The 26,239-nt window shown below is 38.3% G+C and overlaps 1 long non-coding RNA gene across 2 annotated transcripts in view; it reads right to left on the bottom strand.

The window, feature by feature from the left end:
- The window catches only part of LOC102487152 (uncharacterized), a 99,196-nt gene that overhangs the window by 65,683 nt on the left and 7,274 nt on the right, over positions 1–26,239 (bottom strand). Inside the window, exon 7 of one of the 2 annotated variants that reach the window (XR_001369808.1) lies at positions 16,821–16,988. This is a non-coding gene — a long non-coding RNA (uncharacterized LOC102487152). Of the gene's footprint in view, positions 1–16,820; positions 16,989–26,121; positions 26,175–26,239 lie in introns of those variants that run through there. The other variant, XR_001369809.1, reaches the window with a different exon arrangement.

The following is a 26,239-nucleotide window of genomic DNA, read 5'->3' as shown; positions in this document are numbered from 1 at the left end:
TCAACTCAAAATGGATCAAAGATCTGAACCTAAGACCTCAAACAATAAAACTACTGGTGGAAAATGCTGGGGAAACTCTGGGAGACATTGGAGTAGGCAAAGACTTCTTAAATAAAGCTCCCAAAGCACAGGCAATAATCCCTAAAATAGACAAGTGTGACTATATCATATTAAGAAATTTCTGCACAGCAAAGGACACAGTAACAAGTGTGAACCGACAACCCTCAAAATGGGAAAATATTTTTGTTAAATATGCCTCAGACAAGGGACTGATAACCAGAATACACTCAATTTTATGAGAAAATAAACTCAATTTTATGAGAAAAAAAGTGATTAACTCAATTAAAATATGGGAAAATAAGCTGAACAAAAATCTCTCTAAGGAAGACATACGAACAGCCAAAAAGCATATGAGGAAATGCTCAACATCCCCTATCATAAGGGAGATGCAGATAAAAACCACAATGAGATACCACCTAACCCCTGTCAGAATGGCAAACATTAAAAATATAAAAAGTGGTAAGTGTTGGTAGGGATGTGGTAAAAAGGGAACTCTCCTACACTGTTGGTGAGAATGTAAACTGGTTCAGCCACTGTGGAGAACAATATGGAGGTTCCTCAAAGATCTACAAATAGAATTACCATTTGATCCAGCAATCCTACTTCTGGATATCTACCTAAAGGACAGGAGAACGCTCAGTCAGAAAAGTGCTCGCACATCAATGTTTATTGCAGCATTATTCATGATTGCCATGACATGGAACCAACCTAAATGTCCACAAACTGATGAATGAATTTGAAAAGTGTGGCATATATACTCTATGGGATACTACTCAGCCATAAAAAAACAAGACCCTGGTATTTGATAGAAAGTAGTCAGATATGGAGGATCTATTGCTGAGAGAAGTAAGCCAGGCTATGAAAGAAAGATATTGAATGCTTCCACTTAAAATATACCAAATTATCCGCACTCTATGGTAAAGAGTGAAATACTAAAGGATATAAAAGCAGTGAAAATACTTAACAAGAATAAGACAGTGTGGAATGGGGGAGTGAATAGAAGAGGATAGAGAAAGACAGCAAGAGAACAAATAGAGAGGTATGACATTAGTGGGGCAAAGATATGGCTTATTACCTGTTGGTGATGATGTGTATAGTATTCTCAACTGGATTGGTCTGAGAAGTATTTCATGATGAGTAAAATCTTTTTACAAGCAAAATGAGAAATAGTAATTGACTGGTTAAAAAAATTGGAATAATAATAATGATCAGGAAAACAATGAAAAGATATTGAATGATGAAGGGGGGGTTTTAATGTCTCTGTATTGACTGACATGCATGGCATTCCCTTTCAAAAAAGTAATGTAATACACTGTAAAGTTATATGCAATTCAATGGAATATAAAGATTATGATGATGATAAATAAATAATTTTTTAAAAGTGCCAAAAAGTGGTCTATCATATCATATTTTTTAAAGTTCACTAATTCGTTTCTTCCCTGAAAGAGAGTGACAGAAAGAGACAGCACCCACAAAAGGAATCTGACATCACAATTCCACTCCCAGCTTCAGCCATCCCTGATGATAGTCATGCATACACCAGTATATTTAGAGAGGTCTCCAGACCTGAACCCAGAATTTTCCCAGGTGGGTCAACTTTGCAAGCATCCTTTTTCACCACTGAGCCACCATCTAGCTGCATGATTCCACTTACATAACAATATAAAAATGACAAAAATTAGAAAAATATACCAAAGATTAGTGATTGCTGGAATTAAGAAGAGAGTGAGGGTGAGAGGGAAATGGGTATGACCATAAGGAAGATGCAGATTGAAACCACAATGAGATGCCACCTAACCCCAGTCAGAATGGCAAAGAAAAAAAAAAAAGGTAAGTGCTGGAGAGGATGTGGTGAAAGGGGAACACTCCTACATTGTTGATGGGAATGTAAATTGGTCCAGCCACTGTGGAGAACAGTATGGAGGTTCCTCAAAGACCTTCAAATAGAATTACCATATGATCCAGCAATCCCATTCCTGGGTACCTACCCAAAGGAAAGGAGAATGCTCAGTCAGAAAAGTGCTTGTGCAACTATATTTATTGCAGCATTATTCACAATTGCTAAGACATGGAACCAACCCAAATGTCCACAAACAGATGAACGGATTGAAAAAAGTGTGGCACATATACTCCATAGAATACTATTCAGCCATAAAAACCAACAAGGTCCTGGAATTTGATAGAAAGTGGATGAATATGGAAAATTTGTTGCTGAGTGAACCAAGTCAGGCTATGAAAGAGAGACATTGTATGTCTCCACCTAACATACACCAACTGTCTGCACTCTATGGTAGAGACTGAAAGACTGGAGGAAATAAAAGCATTGAAAATTGTTATGGACACTAGAGACAAAGTGGAAGGAGTGTAGAAGGGGAAGAGTGAAGGAAAGAAATTTTAAGAAAAAAATAGAGAGGTAAGACATTTGTGAGACACAGATATGGTTTATTATTTGTTGATAAGGATGTGTATAGTATCCTCAACTGGGCTGGACTCAAGTGTGTATCATGCTGCGTAAAGTCTCTTTACAATCTAAATGATGTATAGCAATTGCATGTATAAGTAATAATAATTTTTTTAATGCAAAAAAAATTGGGAAAAATTGCTGAGTCAATGAAACAGCTAAAAAAACATACAAATGGCCAATAAGGAATGAAAACAAGAGGAAAAAAATGTGATTAAATGGTAGGTTTGCAAACAATAAGAAAAGCCAGACAGTGAAGAAGAGGGGCTGGGACACAAAAAATGAAAAACCTAGCAAAGATTAGCAAAGTAAAAAGGGCAAATCCAAGCAAAGCAGCAAGAAGCAGAACCAAGACAAGGCCAGCAGAAATGGGTCCACAGTGTTATTCTCAAAGAAGACAGTTCTATTAAGTCAACCTCAGTTCCCATGGATGGAGGCCAAGACATAACATTTAAGTTATATTTGTAGAACTGCAGATGCTAAAAGTTAAAATAAAAATAGTGACTGTAAGGACATGTCTCTCTCTCGCTCTAATTTTTTTATTACTTTTTATTTTTAATATATAGCACTGCTTGGCTGTCTCATTCTGCTTTATCTTGCTAATTCTCAGCTTTCCACCCTCCTTGATAGGAGAGGTAAAGTGCAGGCCTTTTGAAAAGTCATCTGTGAGTTTGAACTGTGAGCAATCCCTTTACCTGTACCACACGGTTTTCATTTTCTGCTTTTTTTTCCTCTCTATTTTTTCTTCTTCCCCCTATCTTTATCTTTCTTTGTTTTCTTTTCCTTTTCCTTTTACCTTTATAACTTTGCTGCTCAGGCTCCACACACTGATTGTCTAGACAGATCTAGGTGCACAGTAGCCAAACATCTGATTACTATTAGGGTCAGAATATCCCTCAATACCCACTGAATCTGCTGCACAAAGGGAAAAAAATGGAACTGCAGAGACTGTAGATCTCCTCTTCCTGAGTGCTGCTGAACACAGATTAAACGTGAAGAAATTAGGAAGAAATGTATAATTCATGAGATGACCAGAAACCACTGCAGAGGCACAAGTAATACAAGAAACCAAGAAAATATCTCTCCCCCAAGGGAAAAGAACAACTCCTCATGCACAGACAGTACAATGGAATTTGTGAAAATGTTTGATTAAGAATTTAGACTATTTGGAGTGACAAAGCTAACAGAGATGCAAAAGAAGAGAGACAATGAACTCCAGAAGATGCAGGAGAAAAGAGTCAACGAGTTCCAGGAGGTGTGGAAGTTCTTGCATGAGTTTAAAGAGGAAATACACACCATATAAAACAATCAAACAGAATTGTTAGAGGTGAAGGTTATAATACAGGGGATCAAAACCTCCCTTGAAAATATTAAAAGAAGATTAGATCAGGCAGAAGATCAAATCTCAGATGTAGAGGACATAACTTCTGTTCTAAAAAAATTCACTAAAAGACAGAAAATAATCCAACAAAATGAAAATAATACATGAGAAGTATTAGATAAAATTAAATATCTAGACATCTAGGTAATCATATCCCAGAAGGTGAAGAAACCAATAAGGGCATTGATAATCTACTCCATGAAATCCTGGGAGAAAACTTTCCAAACCTAGAGAGACATGTAAATACCCAGACCCAATAAATACAAAGGATGCCACCTAGAATCAACCCAAGAAGATCTTCTCCAAGGAATATCATAGCCAGATTGACCAAAACCACAAAGACAAAATTCTAAAATTGGCAAGAGAAGAATGTCAAGTTACTTACAAAGGATATCCCAGCAGGCTAACAGCAGACATCTCAGCGGAAACGATGTGAACAAAAAAAGAATGGAAAAATATATTCAAAGTGTTGAGTGGAAAACAATTTCAACCAAGAATTCTATACCCAGCAAGATTATCCTTCATATGGGAAGAAAAGACAAAACATTCTCAGATAAACAAAACCTGAAAGAATGTACTGGCCCCAGACCTGCTCTCCAAGAAATTCTGAAGGGAGTGCTATACCAGGAAAACTAAAGACAGACACACCGAAATAAGAGTCCAAAAAACAACCAAGAAAATGGACAACTTAAAAGTAGGGACAAGTCCAGAACTGAATGTTAACTTCCAGAATTTAAATAGAAAGATTGGGCCACAACAGAAGAGAGATTAATTACATGACACTTGGACCAGCTGTTAGCGCAATGGCTATGTTGCTGAACTCCCACGTAGGACTCCCACGTAGTCAACGCGGTTCACGTCCCGGACCCGGTGGCTTAAAACTCATGCCGGGCATGTGTGCGTGTGTGCCTAAGATCCCAAGAGGAGAATGTGGCCATCCCCCTTTGGGAGGGGGGTGATTTCTCGCTTTCTGTCTCTCTGTCTCTCTCTGTCTGGTGAGTGCACGCGCCCTATAGCAAAAACCTCTCAAAAAAAAAAAAATTACATGACACCAAACTGGTTAAATAGAATTTATGACTTTAGAATAAAACATAACTGATTTTTTCCTATGCTGTGTTTTCCAGATTTAAGGGTTTTTGGGTCTTCTCTTGAGCTGTTGATAAGTTCATCTACTTAATATTTGAATAGAATCTTAACTTTTCTCTTGGCTTTAAGTCTTAAGAAAATTTCTCCTAGCATTTTGTGATTTTAATTTATTAAAGCTAAAACTGCTTTTCTTGAAATAAAAAATTCATGAAAAATACCTGTTTAATGACCACAGTATGCTATATAGCCTCAGCCAGGTGCTACTTTATAGTATGGTCATTCTACTCACAGAGTTTTATGCCTAAATTCAGACATGTGGTCACAGATATGTATATATCAGCTGAACTTGCTATTGAAAGTACTTAAATAAGATATTTTTGTACATCAATAAAATGCGGAGGAAAAAAAAAAGAGGCATAGGAAGCAACTGTATATACCAGAAACAGAGACAGTGTTGGAGGAGGGTGATAAATAGTAGAGGATAAGAAGTAGGGAATCAAGGAGGGAAAATGCAAAATACATAAGAAACAAGAAAGGAAAAATTATTTGTTGATGGTAACATGTTATAGTAATATTATTGATTAAGGCAATATACAGTGTATTCTGGATGGGAAAGTTTATTTTGTAATTTCTAAAAATAATGTTCAGTGCAAGCAATGTGATAACATAGGAGTGGATACAGAAACACCTGTAGATCTTTTCTTTGATCCTAAAAAACCAGCTGATGAAAGATAGGTAAATGTATGTATGCTCATATGAATGAAGGATAGATGATGGTTATAGAAAGAAATTGGTGCTGAGAAGATTCAGAATAAAATAATTAAAGATTTTTTTAAATCCTTAGAAAAATATGTTTAAAAATCAAAGATCAGATTCACTTAGACCATAAGATCCTTGAGATCCTAAACATCTTGTCCCTCATAACTCTTAACATGATAATGGGGCAGAAAGATAATAACTTGTGATTGACTGGCAAAGTCCCAAACAAGTACAAATTTAAGTTGATGGTTTTTTGTTTTTGTTTTTTTTTTTTTTTACAAATTTACTTTAACATTTGAAACTACACCAGAAGAAATTAGCTGAGACCAGGGGTCAAATTAACAAATTAGCTATTTAAGCTGAACCTCATATTACTTAATTAAATAAATAAATAGCATATTTGGCTCTTTCAACATAATTATTAGTAATTACGATTCTACTCAAAACTAAATTTCCAAAATATAAACATGATCTATATAATTAATCACTAAACACATGCACATACAATTAACTACTTTCTTTTCTTTCTTTTTTAAGGTTTTTGCCATAGAATGCATGTGCTTACTGGACAGAAAGAAAGAGGGAAAATGAGAAATCATCCTTAGGGGGCATGCCCATACCACCATCCTTTGTCCTCCCTTCTCCTCTTCGAATTTTGTGCATACAAGCATGCACACTCAGCACTGATTTTTCAAGCTTCTAGTCCAGGACTTGAACCATAGCTGGCCTTGTGGGAATCTAGCACCCCAACCAACATGCTACTCACTATTCTCACTATTTTATATTTTAATTGTGCTATAGGGCATGTGCACTCACTTACCAGAGGTGGGGGAGTGGAAAAGGAAGGAATAAGAACATACCTCCAGGTGGGTGGAGGGAGGATGGCCATGCTACAATATCATCTCATCCATTCTCGTCTCGGGATTTTGGGCATGTACATACATATACCAGGCATGTCTTTAGAGCCTGGGTCTGAGACTCGAACAACTCACTGGGTCATGTGGGATTCAACTGCCTTAACTACCACACCACCTGCTGGCCCAACACAATTTTGACTAATTGGATATTGCCCTGACAATAGATTATAATTAATAAAGACAGAAAGTAAACTAGTGGTTGCAGGATCTGGGAGGGGCACCAGAGAGTGACTGCTAATAGGTATGTGATAAAAATACTCTAAACCTGGATAGTGGTGATGTTTGCATAACTCTATAAACATACCAAAAGGCATTGAACTGTACATTTTAAAAGGGTAAATTTTATGGTATATGAATTATATCTCAATAAAGCTGTTCCTACATACCCGCAGAAATTAGAATGAGCATTTCTTCTCTCTCTCTCTCTCCCTCTCTCTCTCTCTTTCTCTCTGGGTTTCACTCATTCATTTTCTATTTTTATTCCCTTGTCCTTTGACCTAAAAGGTAATCAAGTTAATTCTTTAAAAAGTCTATTATGTGTGTGGTCTCTAAACATCAGGGCACGCATACAGTTATAAGAGGTTCCATCTTTTTATTTTATTTAACTTCAAACTACAGCTTTGGGAATTTGTCATGCAAATTTATGCAAAATAAGAATATAAGTATGTTACTATTTCAATTCAGAGACAAGAAAACAGTCACTTTAAAAAATTGAACAAACTACCTCATCATTATTCTGATCTTTCTGATTTCAAGAAATAGCAACTATTTCTGATTAAAGTGGCTTCTTGCTATTACACTTATTTCTAATAGACGTTAATAGAACATTATACATATTAGATCCATTAAGTGAAACACCAATCAGCAAATTTGTGTGCTGCATACATCGCACGGAACAGATATGATAGCACACTCCATTAAAACATGGGGTAAAAGGGCTTCTATCCCCAAAGTCCCTAGTATAGATATAATTTAGGTTATGTATATATAAATTATATTAACTGCCCTGAATTCTAAGTGTTTAACTATGATGCTTCAGTAATTTTCAGTCGCATGTACCTCTACTGCATTTCTCATGCCACTACAGATTAGACAAGTCTTCAAAATATAAATGTAAAACTAAATTTTATCTTCCCTCTTCATGACTGCTATCTGTCAACCAAACACTTCAATAATATTTTCTAAATTCAAACAAAACTAGTTTTTGCATTGGAGATGTTAACAAAAAAAACTAGGCTTTAATTGAATTCCATCTCTGCATTCTCTCTGATTAGTTGAAAAGCATACCAAATTTTACTTATAGCAAATGCTTGAAGCTTAAACATTTTATTTGCATTTGTTTCAAGGCCAGAGATTTATTGAAACAATATCAAAAAACATTTTTTAAACTTTAGTAAATACAGTGTCTCATTTTATAAAGCAAAATACTCAAAATTTGCGCCAGTTTTCCTGTGGTTTGTAAAATCTGGTGTACAGTATGTTTGGTGAGTGAAGCCAAATCATTGGGATAGAAAATACAGTCCCAAGCTAATACATCACTTTACTATCTAGCATTTATCAAATACATAGAAAAGAACAGGAAACAGAGCTAGGTTGTTTTACATTTTAAGGTAGCAAGTACATTGGAACATTTTCTTAAAGTTAGCTATCCTTCTCTAAAATAAATTTCAGGACTTGAAGGTGGCATGGGGGTTAAGAAGCTGGACTCCCACATGGTTGAACATGGTTCGAGTCCCAGACCCAGCAACCCGAAAATCAAAGCCGTCACATGTGTGTGCATGTATGCCCAAAACTCCCAGGAGGAAAACGGAGGAAAAGGGATTATGGTGTAGCTGGCCATCCCCTCCACTGCAGGGAGATTTCTCACTTTCCCTCTCACTGTCTCTCTCTGACAAGTGCACATGCCCTGTGGCAAAAACCTTAAGAAAAAATAAAAATAAATAAACTTCTATTCTAAAAAGCAAAAACTGGAAATCTCCTGAAAATGACAAGAAAGCAAATGATGAGAGAGGTCTGTCTGTGATTATTTCCTTTTTCCTGAATGGAAAACAGTGGAACATATTTATACCTTCACCACCCCTTTTGACTTAGTGACTTCAGTGACATAGATATTAACAATGTGGAATTGAAACATTTCATTAAGCCTTACAAGGAGCCTAGACCATGGCATGTTGTATCCTGATTTCTTCTCTGGTGGGCCACTATTTGTCAGAAATTGTTTGACTAGTTACATACATTCTGGTGGGCAGCACTATGAGCTTGTAAAGTTCATTAATCCTTACCCCCTTCTTTTCTGACACTTTGTGTTTATTGTCTTTTGGTTCCAAGAGTCACCTTTTTGCAATAGTCTACAATTTCCTTTGTTAATCATGTGTAGTTTAAATTAAACTTGTATACTTTGTGTACCAAGTAACTTGTAACACTGAACAGCAAGTTACAAACCCACTAAGCATGTACGAAACCTGCTTCTAATACGTGTTGTCATTTCATAATCAAATAATTAGACTCAAAGCATAATCTAATTATCACACTAGTTTTACACTTTCATATAGCCTCAAGTTTGGCTATGAATCTTTCTGCTTAGCAAGACATTGATCAAAGTAAAAGGGATATTGTATGTGATAAGGGATGTGAAAACTATAAATGCTCAGTTTTACATTACCAGGAACGGTTCTTCACCAAAGTCAGCCAAGCCTACTAGAATGCACTTTCATGAGGCGGGACCTCATTCACCACTCTACCCCGGCACCTATGACAGAATCTGGCGAATGCCACGAGGTCATACTCCCTGCACTAAATAAGTAAGTGGTTTACCAGTAAATGAATAAGTAAATGTAATTAAAGATGATTTATAACTGTACTGACAGTGCCTCATGTAATTACTTGATATTTAAATGCATAGAGAAACAACACAGAATGGCTATAAGTTAAAAAAAAAAAAATTTATACCGAGCACTGGTTAAAACTTAGAAAAATGAAAGAAGAGGTATAATCTACTGCTGGTGCAAACTTAAATCACTACATTTCTAGGGGATACATTATACAACACATTATAAGCTTTATATCCAAAGACTCTACAAACTTTGCTTAAGAAAAATTGCTGACAGGTGGCATACTGGCATAAGGTGCTGAACTCCTACATGGCCAGTTGTGGTTCAAGTCCCAGATCTGACAACTTGTTTTCTCTCTTTCTCTCTCTCTCTCTCTCTCTCTCCTCCCCGGGGATCTCTCTCTCTCTCTCTCTCTCTCTTCCCCCACCAAAATTAAAAAATAATAATAAATGGAATTAAATAAATAAATAAATCTAAAAAAAAGAAAATTACTAGAGATGGGCAAAAATATTTATTGACAAAGATATAGAATTATTGGGACCAGCAGATGGTGTAATGGCTATATCACTGGACTCGCACACAGTAGACCATAGTTCGAGTTCCAGACTCAGAAGCTTAAACTCATGCCAGGCGTGTATGCATATGTGCCTAAAATCTTGAGAGAAGAATAGAAGAGAAGGGATTGTGGCGTGGCCATCCCCCTGAAGGGAGCAGGGGGTGAATTCTCACTTTCTGTCTCTCTGTCTCTGTTGCTCCAGTGAGCACATGTGCCCTATAGCAAAAATCTCTCTCTATTAAAAACAAAAAGATACAGAATTGCTAATAAAGTTGAAATGATCTATATATTCAAAAGTAATAGAATAGTTAGCTAAATTATAAAATGCCTTCAGAATGGAATACTATGCAGGTATTAAAAACAGGGTATTCAATGAAATGAAAAAGCTGTTCTAAAAATACTATTAATTAAAAGGAGAGTCACAAAACTAACGCATTCATAGAAAACACCACACTTCATAGTGTAAGTTAAGCACATGAAAATGTTAAAACACATCAAAAAGCTAACAATAATTTGTTCTTGCTGGTGGAATTGTGGGTGATACATATTGTTGGTTTTTTATTTTTTTTTAATATTTTCCAAGTTTTTTACAATTTTAATATCAAGTGATTTAAATGTTATCAATTTTTAAAATATATTTTTTAAAGTTTTGAAACCAGACAGATTCACGTTTGAAATTAGGTCAGGGGACCAGCAGTTAGTGTAATGGCTACGTCGCTCGACTCCCATGTAGTCAACCACGGTTCAAGTCCTGGACCCAGTGGCTTAAACTCACGCCGGGCGCATGTACATGCTTGCCCAAGATCCCTAGAAGAGAATGGAAGAGAAGGGGTTGTGGTGTGGCCATCCCCCCTGGGGGGTGATTTCTCACTTTCTTTCTATCTGTCTGTCTGGCAAGCGCACACGCCCAATAGCAAAAACCTCTCCCAAAAAAAAGAAATTAGGTCAGGAACAATTCTTCAACTCTCTTATCCTATGTCTTCATGTATATAATACCAGTTACATTGAAGGGCTTAGTATACAGCACTTTGTACCTAGTAGGTAAATAATAAACAATATTTAATATTAACTATATCCATAAATACTACATAGAGTATTAACAGATGAAGATTAAAAATGCATTTTTGGAAAAATGTGCTTATTAACACCTTTGTCACACTAAAAACTTATTTCATTGCCTATTACTCAGGTCAGTTCAAAAAATGATTAATTTTCTTTGGAAGAACAATGTAAAATTACAATCAAAGCAATTACTAATGCAGTTCACCAATGCATTTTTGAGCATATTGCTCAAATGCTTAAAATGTGATTTTTTTTAAAAATCTATCTAAAACATTTTATAACTGGGCAGCTTTTATGACAATTTAAATTTTTCCATATGGCCAACAGCTGACAGTATTATGCCAGCTTTAATGTTCCTCTCTTCTTTTTATATAAATATGCACTTTCAAAAACAGATTTAAATTATTGAGAAGAGAACCATGAATTTTTATAGAGTTCGTGTTGACATAGGGCTTTGTCATACTTAAATGAAACCTTTATGGTATATCTTTTATGTTGTTTTTCTCCATAGTATACACAAATTTTTAACTCTATGGGAACCTCAAAGAGGTGGGTTTAAAGTCTCTTTATCACTATTGATTCTCCTATAACAATTGTTCTCCTAATAGCCTACCTCCATTTGGGCTTTTGACCACTGAGAAAGATCCAGAAATAGAGTTTGAAGATTTACAGTTGACTTCTAAACTCATCACTTCTAACTTAGTTTCCTTGTTTTTCATATGGGGATAAAAAGGCTCCAATCACAGGGACAGCAAGAGGATCAAATAAACTCAGATATAAGCAAGCACTTTGTCAATGGTAAAAGCATGTTTTTAGAATCCTGGGCCCAGCACCACATGAAATCAGAGTCTAGTACTCACAAGAGCTTGGGAATCTGCTTCTAAGTCAGAGAATCACATGCGCATTGGCACACTAAACCTGTGATTCTCAAGATTGGAGAGGAAGTTGGTGGGGAGAAAACAGAAATAACTCCAAATCACCTGGGGATTTTACAAAGTGAAAATGTGATTCCACTCCTCACTCCCATCCTCCAACCATATCTGGACTCACTCTTGAAGTGAGGATATACTGCTATGGTGAGAAAAATAAATATGTGAGGTTTTTGTTTTTTAAGTATCTAAGGGCCTCTAATATATGGTCATGCCGTTAGTATTAAAGGTGATCATTTCTACATTAATATGTGGGCTTAATTTTTAAAATCCCTTTATTTCATATGTTGTTTTGAGCAATATCTACTGATGGACCACAAATTTAGTGCTCTTCAGAAAGCCATAGAAAACTCCACACTCCACAGTGTAAGTCAGCATCAGTGCAATTATTCGCTGCACTTGTGGCTTGAGAAAACCACACTGATACTGAGGACGTGCTCACTCAAAGACATGACCTCAGTGTGAGAGTCTGAAAGGCCTATGAAGGTCTTCCAAGGCTGATAGTTAAGATTCATTCTGAAACTGGGTATTTATGTTATCAAAACATTCAACTAAAAGAAAATATAGACAAGTATGCCTATGACCTTGAGGTAAGAAAAGTTTTCTTTAAAAGACACATTTAAACACAGGGCACAAAATTTAAAATTACTCATACAGTTGAGAAGTCTGCTCTTCACAATTGTCAAAATTGCCACCAAAAAAAAAAAAAGAAATTCTTACATCAAAGTATTTCATCCTGTACTTCATGCATTCATTTGCCAAATATTGATGGCATGCCTGTGATGTAATAGCTTTAAAAGTGGTTTTTTTTTCAGAGATGCATGTTCCTTCTTTTCATAAAGATTTTCCAGAACTGGCTCATAGCCTAGTGGTTAAGGGGATTGGATCCCACATGGCAGATTATGCAGTTCAAATCCTGGTCCCAGCAGCTTGAAAAATATGCTAGGGTACACATGTGTGCCATGCTCCAAATCCCGAAGGAATGGAAAAGAACAAGTGATTACCAAGAGACTGTGATCTGCAGGACAGGTAGTGCTTTTTCTCTATCTCTGTCTCTCTCTAATGAGTATAAGTGTCCTCTGGCAATTAACAGAGAGAGAGAGAGAAAGAGAGAGAGAGAGAGAGAGAGAGAGAGAGAAGAAGAAGAAGAAGAAGAAGAAGAAGAAGAAGAAGAAGAAGAAGAAGAAGAAAGAAAGAAAGAAAGAAAGAAAGAAAGAAAGAAAGAAAGAAAGAAAGAAAGAAAGAAAGAAAGAAAGAAAGAAAGAAAGAGAAAGAAAGAGGAAAAGGAAAAGGAAAAGGAAGGAAGAGAAGAGAAGAGAAGAGAAGAGAAGAGAAGAGAAGAGAAGAGAAGAGAAGAGAAGAGAAGAGAAGAGAAGAGAAGAAAAAAGCTATCTGGGCCAGCTAGTGACACATGGTTAAGGTGGCTGGATCCCACATGGCCAACTACACAGTCTGAGTCGTGGACCTGGCATCCTGAAAAACACAGGTGTGCATACAGAGCACAACATCCTGAAAGGAGAGATGGAGGAGAAGGAATTACAATGTGACTGTCCTCTATGGGGAGGCACTTTCTGGCTTTTCCTTTCTCTTTCTCTCTATTTCCCTCTCTCTCTGTAAGTCCTCATGCCCTCTGGCAATTTTTTTTAAACTAAAAATGGCTTTCCCAACAGCAATTAATTATATTCATTAGTAAAAATGTACAACTACCCAGCTGGATCAAATTGAAATTTTAGTTTCTCTTTTCTTTCTAACTTCCTTCTTCACATCATTGAAGTTTCTTGGACAAAGTGCATCCAATAGTCACTTTCTAACCTAGTAACACACATATTCTCCCCAAAATGACAGACTGAACATCTGAGTGAGAACAATCACAATGGCTCTCATGTAGTAGGAAACAGATAGTAATTTAATATGATTTATTTGACTTTTTTGCCTTTTTTTTTAACTTAGGCCCTTTTTATTTAAAAAGTCATTAAAATACATTGATTTGTGTAAATGTGATCAACATGGATTATGTGCCATTTCACAGGATTAACAACTGGGAAGAAAAAAAAGATAATGCAATGCAGAAACTTGCCTGTTAAAGCAGTTAGTATTTCCAGCTTCTTAAGGCCCTGATAGATATTCTGCATGTGCTCCCGCAATTTCATGAGCGTTAAAGTGGTCGGCTCATTGAGATTGTCTCCTCTGATATGTATTGATATAGATATCTTTAGATTTTTTCCTACTTCTGATTAGTTTAGCTTTAAAAAAAAAAATGAACAGTGGACACACGTGCTCACCAGAGAAAGAAGGAGAAAGCATCCCCTCAATGGTACATGGTCACACCACAACCCCTTCTCCTCTGTTTCTCTATCCTGTTGGGATTTGGAGCATACACATGCAATCATACACACACATATGTGCCTGGCATATGCCATGGCCCTAGGACTGGGATTCAAATCATAATCAGCCATTCAGCTCCCTTAACATGAGGCTACAAGGCTAGTCCTAGCTCAGCTCCTTTAAACTGCCTTTTACAGATTTTTGTAGGTTTGTCTTTTTCCAAACTTAAGAAATTTTCAACTATATTTCTTTGAGCAATTTTAGGGTCCCACTCCTTTTCTTCCCCTCCTGCTGGTACTTGATTAATATGATTATTTCATCTTTTGTTATAGTTCCATAGCCCCTTAGGCTCTGTGTGTAATTTTTTAATCTATGAGGGGGCCTTCCAAAAGTTCAAGGAAAATGCATATTACCAAAAAATTTAGGCATAGATTTCAAAAATATTTTGCACCAAAATAAATTTGCACTTTTAAGTCCACTTTCCTGTGAACTTTTTGAAGCCCTGTCATGTTTTCTCTCTGTTATGTAAATTGGATAATCTCGAATGTACTGTTTTCAAGTTCACCAATTCTTCCCTCAGCCCCCTCCATTCCATTACTGAGCCTATCCGATGTCTTTTACATTTTATTTACTGTATTTTCCAGCTCTAACATTTACATTTGGTTCCTTTTTATATCTTCTATTTATTTGCCAATACTTTTTATTTTATAATTTGTTTTCTGTGTGTTCATAATTGTTCACTGAAGCATTTTTATTTTATTCATGATAGAGACTGCATGCACGTGCATGAGACAGAGAGAGAGAGAGAGACACCTCAGCAGTTTCTGATCATGCTATGACGCCCTTTCCAACTAGCCTTCCAGCTTGTGAGGATTTTGGACAGACACATTTGCCCTGGATGTGTTTCAGGGTATAGGGATCTGAACCCACGGTTGGCCATATGACTTCCTGCATTTCAGTTTAGTATGCTACTGACTAAGTCATTGAGGTTAGGTCTAACATATTTTATGATGGTTGCATGAAAATCCCTCTCAAATAATTCCAACATCTATGCCATCTTGGTATTGTCTTTTGTTCATTGCCTGTTACTCAAATTGAGCTTTGCCTGGTTCTTGGTATGAAAGTGCTTTAATTATATTCTGAACATTATAGATTTTATCTTACTAAACTTTGGATCATATTTAGATCTCCTATTTCAGTAAGTTTTCTCTAGCACAATACTACAGGAAAAAAACGTGCTGTCTCATTTTTGCTAAGTAGAGGTAGAAACTCAGGCTCTACTAGGCCTCCATTCACCCCTCCAGTGGGAAGAAAGTGGCTTATGACCTGTGGGAGGAAGTTGAAGTCCTAATTTCCCCCTTGCCTTTTCTGACACAACCCCAGCAAGGAGTGGGAAAAGCACCCCATTATTCCCAGTTAAGAGTGGAAGACCAGGGCTGGCAGGGGGTGTGATGGTTAATGCACTGGACTCCCAAAAGGTTGACCACAGTTTGAGTCCCAGACCTGGTGGCTTGCTTTCTCACACCCTCTGTGTCTCTCGCTGGTGAAAAAAAAAAAAAAAAAAAAAAAAAAAAAAAAAAAAAAAAAAGGCAGAAGACCAGGCTCCTCACTACTTATTATTTTCTATGGTGTTTAGATAGAGGGCTAATTTTCCAAAAAATTCTAAAAGTCTTCTATTTTACTATGATGACCCCTTTCTGGGCCTTTGGTTTCTTTAACCAAAAGGGTTTAACAGAGCTTTTTATTAGTTGGCTTGTTTTCTGCACTTGTGACATTTTCAGGTTGTTGGCTTCTGGGACACATGTGGCAAAAAGGAAACCCGGGAAACTCACTGATATGTTCTTTGGGTCCCAAAGTCTCTAACTTGTCTGCATTCCTCTCTGCATCTTCACAGTTTTCTTGTGTTCATTGTGTTGTCAGCAAAGTTATGATACATGTTTTCACAGAAAAACAGAAAAAAATACGACGCAACTCTTCTGATGACCCAATATTCTATGTGTAACGTCCAGAATTTAGCAGGAGGAATAGGAAGAAATGTGTGTATCCTATCTTTTCCAGAACCAGGGATCCATATGGATTTGTATAATCTCTGTGTTATACATAGTTTCCATTTCTGTGTCCTGATATAACTGTAATTTCATTCATACAAAGACTTACTTAGATTTTTTTTTCAGAACTAATGTATCTTTGCATATTTCTCTGAGAAATTTTTATTTCGCCATTAAAATTTCTTTAATCTGCAGTGCACGTTTGACTGCATCTTTGCTACAAACCTCTGCTTCTTGAAAGGTATGACATCCACAGCCACTCAACTCAATTTTAACGGAAGTACAAAGTTAGTATACGAGCATCCCACAAGGGCGAAGGAAGACATGCTACTCATCATACCGTTCATAGACTTTTTCCAAATGCACACGACCAGAGCCTGATTATTCTCTTAATTTCAGCCTCACCTGAACAGATGTTCCTAGTTGATTTTCTTCTACTTGTGCACTGATAGTCTCATTTATTCTGATGATCATTTTGTGTTTTTATTGAGCATGATCTTCTATTTGCTCATTTTCATTCCCCATTCCTGTTTGAGCACCTCCATCATCTTTCACACAGTTTGCTTTTGATGTCTGAAAAAGCCAATAATACCCACAAATCTGCTGTGGCTCAGATGCTCACTACAGAAGTCTTTACCTTTTCAGTCCATCTCCTGAAGATATTTTCCTGGCAGGCAATAAAACAACTTTGGAGAAATAATGTCTCATTTACTTCTCTCCACTTAATTTGCTTTTTTAATTTTTTCTCATCTTAGGAATTTGTATGAGAGAAAACTTCATTGTTTTGCGCCTGCCTCATGAACTAAACATAACCTTTGACAACATTTCAGGGATACAAGGCTCATTTGGAAATTTTACTAAAAATGTAAAGCCTGTTCTGTACAGCATGCAATGCTAACCATTGTTATTTTCACATCCCCAATATTTTGAGACACAGGACTATAAAATCCGGGTAATCTTGTACCTGTCTGTTCTTATGGCCAGCAAAGGGATTTCATGAAACTTAGTAGGAGGTAATGCAAATTCACACAAGTAAACTAATGCTTAAGCTGATTTGAAGTCTCCCCACCACCACTCTTATTTCTCCAATCACTTAAGAAAGGGTAAAAATAACAAACAAAGATAAAAATAACACGCTGGCTACCTTGTTTTGTCCTGCTCTTGCTTGGCATGAATAGAATTGTCACTGAAAGCCTCTTGGCTCTTATGATGTCATTATAGAAATGCCCTCTCACAAATCCTTCCCATTTGTCTCTCACTGCCTGCTCTGTAGTTGAAACAATTATTTTCAAACTACTTTATAAATTGTTTTGTATGACACCAGTGACATTTATTACAGGCATCAAGTTCAGCAGAAGATACCCAATTGTTTCTATTTAATTCATTTATCAAATGCTAAGGACTATGGCAAGAATTTAGAGGTCACTTCACTTAGTATCTCACAGTGAGGAGAATGATTTTGTTCCCCATCAGTTGAGCTAACTTGTAAGGCAATGGCCAATGGGAACTCTTCCAGAAAAGAAAGAACAGTGGCATTGAACAGAGAGGTTCAAGACAAAGGCCAAAGAGTAACCGTAATACAAATAGTTTATTTAATACAAATAGTTTATTTAATTTGCTATCATTTTTTTTCTTTTAATTTTAGAAAATGGCTATTTTCCATGATATCATTAAGATTATTTTATTTATTTTTAAAATTGTTATACTACATGGGTAAACTGATTCTTGGTTAAATATGACTCTTCAATCTTAATCATTATCTAACTGGTTTACCACTATAAACAGGATGGAATTAGTTTTGAAATGTAGGTTACAACCATTTCCTCTGAACACCAGAAAGTTTTAATGTGATACAAGTATTTCGCCAAATATTTCTCTACATTGAAACTATATTTGAATAATTCATCATAACAGAATGTGGGATTCTGCATCTGTCTACTAGACAATTGGGTTCCTTTTTCTCAACCTTTGTCTACACTTATTTGAGAGTAGGTTCAAAACCACAGAGATCAATTTCTGCTGTGGTTTTATTGACTCTATCTCAATGTGTTCAAAAATCCATAATTGCTAAATAAAGCTGTAGCATCACTCTCTTATTAACTTCTATTCTTTTTTTTTTTTTTAAGATTTTATTTAGCTTGCTTGCTTGCTTGCTTGCTTTCTTTCTTTCTTTATTTATTTAAATTTGACCAGAGAGGGACAGAGAGGGAGAAAGTGAAAAAGCAAGCCACCAGGTCTGGGACTCAAACCGTGATCACCCATGTGGGAGTCCAGCGTCCTTAACCACCACACTACTTGCCAGCCCCATTAACTTCTATTCTTACTGGGTTTATAATTCTAACTAACACCTGCCATACTGGTGTTTTAGATGTAGTGGTACTCAGTCTTGAAGAAAGAAAATATCCCTAGATTTGTATTGAATGGCATTTTAAACTGGACTATTTTTTTAATTGAATTATTTTAACTCATGTTGATTATTAACATATTATAGGTATTATGGGTTTAAAATATATGTATACTATTTGGGCAGGAATGAAGCCCTTCACTAATCCTCACAAATGAGAAAATGTCTTAAACTGATAACCTGGGAACTTTTACATTCTGGATCTTGAGGAATGTGTGAAATGGATGCCACTTGGAACTGGAACAAAAGTCACTAATAGCAAAGACTCCCATCAACGTCAGCTGAAGAGATACCACTGTACTATTATGTAAACTGGACTCTCACTACTAGTAAGAATTTTCCACTGTACCAACCTCATGCTGACACCTGCTCTCTAAAGCCTTCTCTTTTGCAAAACAGAAAAGTAGGAATTATTCATTCTGGGATGCTTAGTGCATTCATGTTTAATTCTTCATCTACTACTCAGACACTTTCATGTTGATGGCACCTTGAGGCCTTTGAAGTTTATTTTTGTACATTTTCTTGTCTCCTGGCCCACATATTCCCTTTTCTTCACCCATCTGCCTTTATTTCTCCCACTATATCTGTCTATATCTTGCAAAGAAAGGGGACTGTAACATTTTTCCCTTGCAGTACTCCTTCCTTGGAGTCAGTGCCAACAAATTGCAACCATTGACGGGCCCTGGTGTGCTCGTACACTCTGTACATCACCCCCAGAAACAGTAAGAGATGACAAGCAACCACAGATTGAGCATCTAGTGTGGATATATAGAGCTAACATCCACCACTTGGCAAGCTGTGTTTAGGGAGGCTTACTTTGCTCTCATTCCAGGATTATTATAAAAATAAATCTTTTAACATTTGTTTGGGATTAAAAGTGAGGGAATCTAGACTCACATTTTAAAATGCACATCCTGATGAATAATAAATACACTTAGTAAATATACATTAAGGGAGAATTATATTTTCTGCAGCTTGTTGTGTTTCACGAAGGCATTCTCCACATAACAATGAATTAACAGAACCCAATATCAGACAGAGATTGGAATAGTGCATGTATAACTCGTACCATCTCCTAGAAGTGAAACAGGCTAAAGCAAGAGCAGACCAAAATGAAGGGCATACATGTGAGAGGAAAGAGAGTGGCCTAGAAGGCATTCTAAGGCAACCAATGGGAAGCTGCAGAGTGTGTGCTGGAAAGGGTGCTGTGCTCAGAGCAAACAATGTAAATTATAGTCTTAGATTGGCCAATCCACTGCCTCTTGTTTCCTCTGCTGTAAAAGTGAATTAAAGTGGCTTTGAGGGGGCCAGCTTCATGGCCGAGTAGTTAAGGGAGCCAGATCTCATGTGGCCAGCTGCAGGTTCAAGTCCAAGATCCAGTGGCATATATGCCCAAAATCCCAAAAGGAGGAAGAAATAGAGAAGGGATTGTGGCATGACCATGCCCCATAGGAGGGGGTGCTTTCTCCCTCCCTTTCTCTTTCTCTTTCTCTCTAGTAAGCACATATGCACTCTGATAAATTTTTTTAAAAAAGAAAAAGAAAAACACCTATGAAGATAACAATACCTCATGGATATATAATTATTGCAAACTACGTGATGGCCAGACATAATCGACAGCCATTAGAGAAGGACACAGGTCCTGCAGAATCAACGGGACATCAGAGAAAATTATTCCATCAGCTTAGGGACAGGTAAATGTGTGAAATTAACCTTCTTCCTCCACAGCTCCTCTTCCAATTTATGATCATTTCCACTAGTCCTTCCTTTCCAAGCCCCAGGGGTGGTCAGGAGCTCATGACGTCCACCTTCCCTCTACTCAGTTCTCCCCTCGTCCACACTCTTCCAGCCAGGCTCATTGGTGAGACAACACACTCCAACTCAGCACATCCAAGTTGAATTGTCCTGGACCCTCTTTTCTCTTGACCCCATTTCTCTATTGACTCAAGTCTGATGAATACACAGGCTGAGGGGTGGAAAAAATCTCAGTTCGAATCATAGCTCCTCTTCCTGTCAACTATAAAACTTGCCAAATAGCTGAAGTCCCGTGTACTATATGTAATAACAGTAGTGGCCTCACAGCACTCTTGTGAAGGCAAATGAGATGATAAGGATAAAGCCTCTAGTACAGTGCCTGGCACATAAGCAACCACTCAATAAGTGTGAGAGATGATTGAGCTCCAATGTTAATGATGGATATCAATTTACCATTGCCCTCCAAAACAACTTTTTTTTTAGGTAGGTTATTGCCAAAGGGCATGGTGTGTGTTCACTGGAGAGAGAGACAGTGAGAGGGAAAGTGAGAAATCACCCCCCTCCCCCTCAGGGAGATGGCCACACTGCAATCCCTTCTCCTCTATTTTCTTCCTGGGATTTCGGCCACACATGCTCACAGACCTGATACAATTTTCAAGTCGCCACAACCAGGACTTAAGCCAGGGTTGGCCATGTGAGAGTCCAGCACCTTAGCCACCACACCACGTGCAGGCCTCCACAGCAACTCTTGATTTTTACCAGTAGCCTTAATTTGAATGATGCTTAATTGTGTAATTTAATTTTTAAGAGAGAATTTTGCTATCTCTTTTGCCCCCACACACCAGAGAGACAGAAACAGAAAGCAATAAACTGTCCTCCCCACAGGGAGGAATTGGCCACATTGCAATTCTTTTTCCTCCATTCTCTCAGGATTTTGGGCATGCACATTCATGCCAAGCATGAGTTTTAAGCCACTAGGTCCAGGACTCAAACCACAGTCAACTATGTGAGTGTCCAGCGATGTGACCATTATGCTATCTGCTGGTTCCAGTTATATGATTTACAAAAGCCATAACAAGGTGATAAGGGAGATACTATAGGACAGGGGCACAGTGTCCCTTTGGGACAGGCTATTCCAACCTTCAGTGCAGGATTATTATTATTCTTTATTTATTCATTTATTTCATGAGAACAGACAGGTACCCCAATGCGGTCTTCATGCCACCATTTATCCCCAGTATCAGCCAGCCTGAATTAAGTGTGTGTGTGTGTGTGTGTACCCAGTGTGCATAGGGAGGCCTGAGGACACCAATCTAGAACCTGTCTCAGGTGGATCCATTTGCTACACCACCGCACCAGCACCTGGCCCCAGCACCCAAACCAGCCCTTCCTCATTTGCATAACAATAGAAAATGCGGAGGCCTGAACCAGAAGACAGAGAGGAATATCAAGATACTGTTTACTCTAGGACCTTGTCAAATGATCTGCTTTTTATCCAGAACTGGATACACAGAAACGCAGAAACAAGTAAACACTACTGTGCAGTGATTTCACAAACAACTATTTAATAGTCCATTACCAGCTTTTCCAGACAAGCGGCCACGGAACCTCCTTTTTGTAGAGAGGGCAGCTGTTGCTTTGTTTATGGTTTGGTGGGGTGGAGGGAGGGGTAAGAGAGGGAACAAGGGAGGTGACACTAAAATTACTTGTCCCTCTTTGAAGCTTTCCAGGTAAGCTATGCCCAGACTCAAGGACACTGTGTTAAGGCTGACTCCTGTGTTGCCCCTGAAAAGCCCTGGGAATTTTAATTGAAATTACTTTTCAGCACTGGCACACTGCCTTATTTGCAATTTGTATTATGAAGGACAACGCTAAATAAGAAGGGTGACTTTTTTTGAAATACAGACTCCAACACCGTCCGTTGGCAACCATCCCCTACCACCTAAGAAATAAACACAAGATTTTTTTTTCCCCACTAAAAGACAGTAAACATCTTTGGTTATCGATATTCAAAAGCCAAGTAACAGCACAGCAAGCTGTAGAGGGAGAAAGTCCCCAAAGCAGAAAGCTATTCATGGAAATGGAAACAAGCGGAAGAACAAACAGAAAAATCTCCATGTTTTAATCCTTCATTTCAAAGCGGCACTAACGCTGAAGTTTTCGTCATTTCCTAAAAATGCCTAAAACTCTACAAAGTGCACACTTTCACATTTTCAGGAATATGTCTTTCCTCAATTCTACCTCAGTTTTCTTAAGAGAATAATGTTTTTAAAAACTAAATGAAAATTCTCACGAATACCTTTCTTGGGCCTCCGTAGCGTGGTGGTCATGGGCCGAGCGCTCCGAGCAGGGGCCGACCGCGCCCGGGGTTCGCACCTGGGGTTTGGTCCGGGCCCTCCGCTTGAGAACCACGCCGGCGGGGCGGGCACGTGCGCGCGTGTGTGCAAGGGCTGCCGGGATGCTAAATGGAGGACCGGGGTCTGTGCTGCACCACGCCCCACCGCGGGCGCTTTCTCTCTCTCTCTAGTGAGTCCAATTGCCCTTTGACAATTAAAAAACAGGCACCAGCAGACGGTATCATGGTTACTTCGCTGGACTCCCACGTGGTGGAGGGTGGGTTCAGACGCAGCAGTTTGGAGCTCATGCCAGGCGCATGTGCGTGCATGCCCAGATTCCCAAGAGGAGAAGAGAGGAGACGGGACTGAGGCTTGGCCATCGCCCCTGGGGTGTAATTTCTCACTTTCTCTCTGTCTGACTCTCTGGCAAGCACAGGTGCCCTACAGCAAAAATCTCTAAAAAAAAAAAAAAAAAAAAAAAAAAACAAAAAAAAAAGCTGGGACCAACAGATGACACAGCAGTTTCATTGTTGGACTCCCTCATGGTCCCCCAGGGTTCAAGTCCTGGACCTGGTGGCTTCAAAGTCACTTCAGGCACATGTATGTGTATGCCCAAGATCTCAGGAGAACAGAGAAGGGATTGCTGCTAGTCATTCCCCCTGGGGGGGATTTCTCACTTTCCCTCTCTCTGTGTCTGTCTGTCTTTCTCCGGTGAGCACATTTACCCTGAGGCAAAAACATCTCAAAAGAGAGCACCTCTCCTCATCCCCGCACTGGGCTCTTGCATGTGGAGTTTTCTAAAGCAGGTGTCCAGGACTGCTTTCCCATGACTTAAGAACAGTTCTCTCTAGAAGATAATAAATACCACACCAAGCAAGATGACTCTTCAAAAACGCAAACAAGTAAGAGAAAATGTGATGCTTACCTAATTATAAGATGTGATAGCTTCTTAAGTGGGAAAAAAAAAATCAAATCCTGCTCTTGAAGGAAGGCAATCACAGTAAACCTCCAACTCCTTAAGCAGGAACATGGAAACCCCTTGCTCAGGGCCCAGATCTTTGCCAGAGATGATATGCCAAGAGAATAATTATTTCCTCATGATGGGCTACTACGATTATCTATCCCATTATGAGTCAAGCCCTTCAAAATCCAAAGGTAAGCAGCAGTTAAACAGCTATAAACAGTGGTTAATGAGAATTTTGAGGAAATATGATGAGGTGACAACACTGCAAAACCCACTACAGAAATGAATCCCTAAGTATAAAACAAATGGTCTCCTACGCTTCACACTCCATGTGCTCGCTCCCCTTTTCATGATCACTTCACTTCCCCTCACTTCTCTTTTCCTTCTTTCTCCCACCCAGTGTCCATTTCTCCTGTTTCTTTCTCTCCCTAGACCCTCTGACTTTTCTCTCTTCTTCATCTCCTCCGCTTTCCTTCCAGCTTCATGTCCACATATCATTTTCCCTCTCTCCACTAGTCCCCATGACTTCTCACAGTATCTTATGGGAGTTACCGTAAGCATATTTCAGGTTGCTGTTGTTATTTTCTAATCAATTGTAGTTCATTCTTTTATATCACTCTTTCTGGAGCCACAAAGAAATCAAGATAAAGATGCTTTTTATTTTTATACAATGTTTAAAGCCATCATCCACTAATGGGGGTGGAGAGTAGAATAAAATTCATAATCCTAACTCTCAAAAAAAAAAAAAAATGCTAAAGTTGGTCAGCCATGGCAGCACAGTGGTAATGCATCACTATTCTTCTGAGGCCATATGGGAAGGTTCCAGGTTCAGATCCTGAAGTCTTTCCATACGTAGTACAAACCTGTGAGCTAGGCAAGCAGAGACTACAGTGAAAGTGGTATGAAGACTTTGTTTTTTATCCCCACCTATCTCTTTGTCTCCCTCTCTCATGGAAGAAATAAAATTGTTTTAAATGCCAAAGTTCTAAGAACCTTTGTTAATTAGATTCTTTTTATTCCATCTGCCTTGCTTCTCAACTTAAAAAAAATAAATTTTTATGAGAGGATCAGCAGATGGTGTAATGGTTACATTGCTGGACTCTCATGTAGTCGACCACAGTTCGAATCCCTGACCCGGCTGCTTAAAACTTGTGCCGGGCATGTGTGCATGAATGCCCAAAATCCTGAGAGAAGAATGAGAAGAAGGTGTTGTGGTATTGCAGCATGGTTATCCCCTCTGATGAAGGTGGTGATTTCTCACTTCCTGTCTCTCTCTGGCAAGCACATGTGCCCTATAGGAAAAACAAAACAAAACAAAACTCTTAAAAAATAAATTTTTATTATAAATTTATTGAGTGCTTAATATTTGTAAGTATTTTTTTTTTTTTTTTTGGAGAGCTTTTTTCTATAGGGGGAGTGTGCTTGCCAGAAAGACAGAGAGAGACAGAGAGACAGAAAGTGAGAAATCTCCCCCGCAGGGGGACGGCCACACCACAATCCCTTCTCCTCCATTCTCCTCTCGGGATCTTGGGCATGCACAGACATGCTCCCAGCATGAGTCTACGCCACTGGGTCCGGGACTCGAACCACGGTTGACTACAGGGGAGTTCAGCAACATAGCCATTATACCAACTGCTGGTCCCTGTCAGGAATTTTTAACATTAAAAACAATAGGTTGGTGGGAGAATTGTAAGAAAAGGAAGAATTTCATACGTTTATTTTTTCTTCTGAAATGTATTCCTTTTCTTTCTGAGAAAATCAAGACAGAAAGAAACCAAAGGGCAAAGAGCCAGCCAGTGACATGATAGTTCAGGCTGCTGGATCCAACATGGCCAGTGGAGAGATTGAGTCCTAGACCCTGCAGCTTCAGAATCATTCCTGGTACACCCGTGTGCATGCCCAAAATCTCAAAAGAAAGGAGAAAGAGGGAAGGGATAGCAGTGTGACCATCCCCCACAGGAGGTGCTTCCTCACTTTCTCTCTCTGTCTCTCCCTAGCATACATGCCCTCTGGCAAATTTTAAGGAAAGGAAAAAAAAATCAAAGGGCAGGAACGTGCGCGGACACACACACACACATAGAAGCCAAGTGTATTTGAGCTTCCGACTTTCTCCCCTCTCCAGTCCCTACCTGTACACAGACTTTACTCTGTGACTTGGGCCTCCTTCTAGGCACACTGAAGAAGGCAAGTTAGGGAAGGGAAACCGTACAAAGAGATCAAATTCTTTCCTTCCCAAATCTAAGAATTGTGGGTAAGAAATCCAGGTGGTGGAAGTCTGATAGATAAGTAAACCACATGCTCTGCAAAAAAAAAAAAAAAAAAAAAAGGGGGGGGGTTTTTTTTTTTTTTTAAACTAAAATTTTAG

The sequence above is a fragment of the Tupaia chinensis genome, unplaced genomic scaffold (genome assembly GCF_000334495.1).
Source record: "Tupaia chinensis unplaced genomic scaffold, TupChi_1.0 Scaffold147417_1, whole genome shotgun sequence".
Taxonomy (NCBI): Eukaryota; Metazoa; Chordata; class Mammalia; order Scandentia; family Tupaiidae; genus Tupaia; species Tupaia belangeri.
This window is presented reverse-complemented; position numbering and strand designations above follow the sequence as displayed.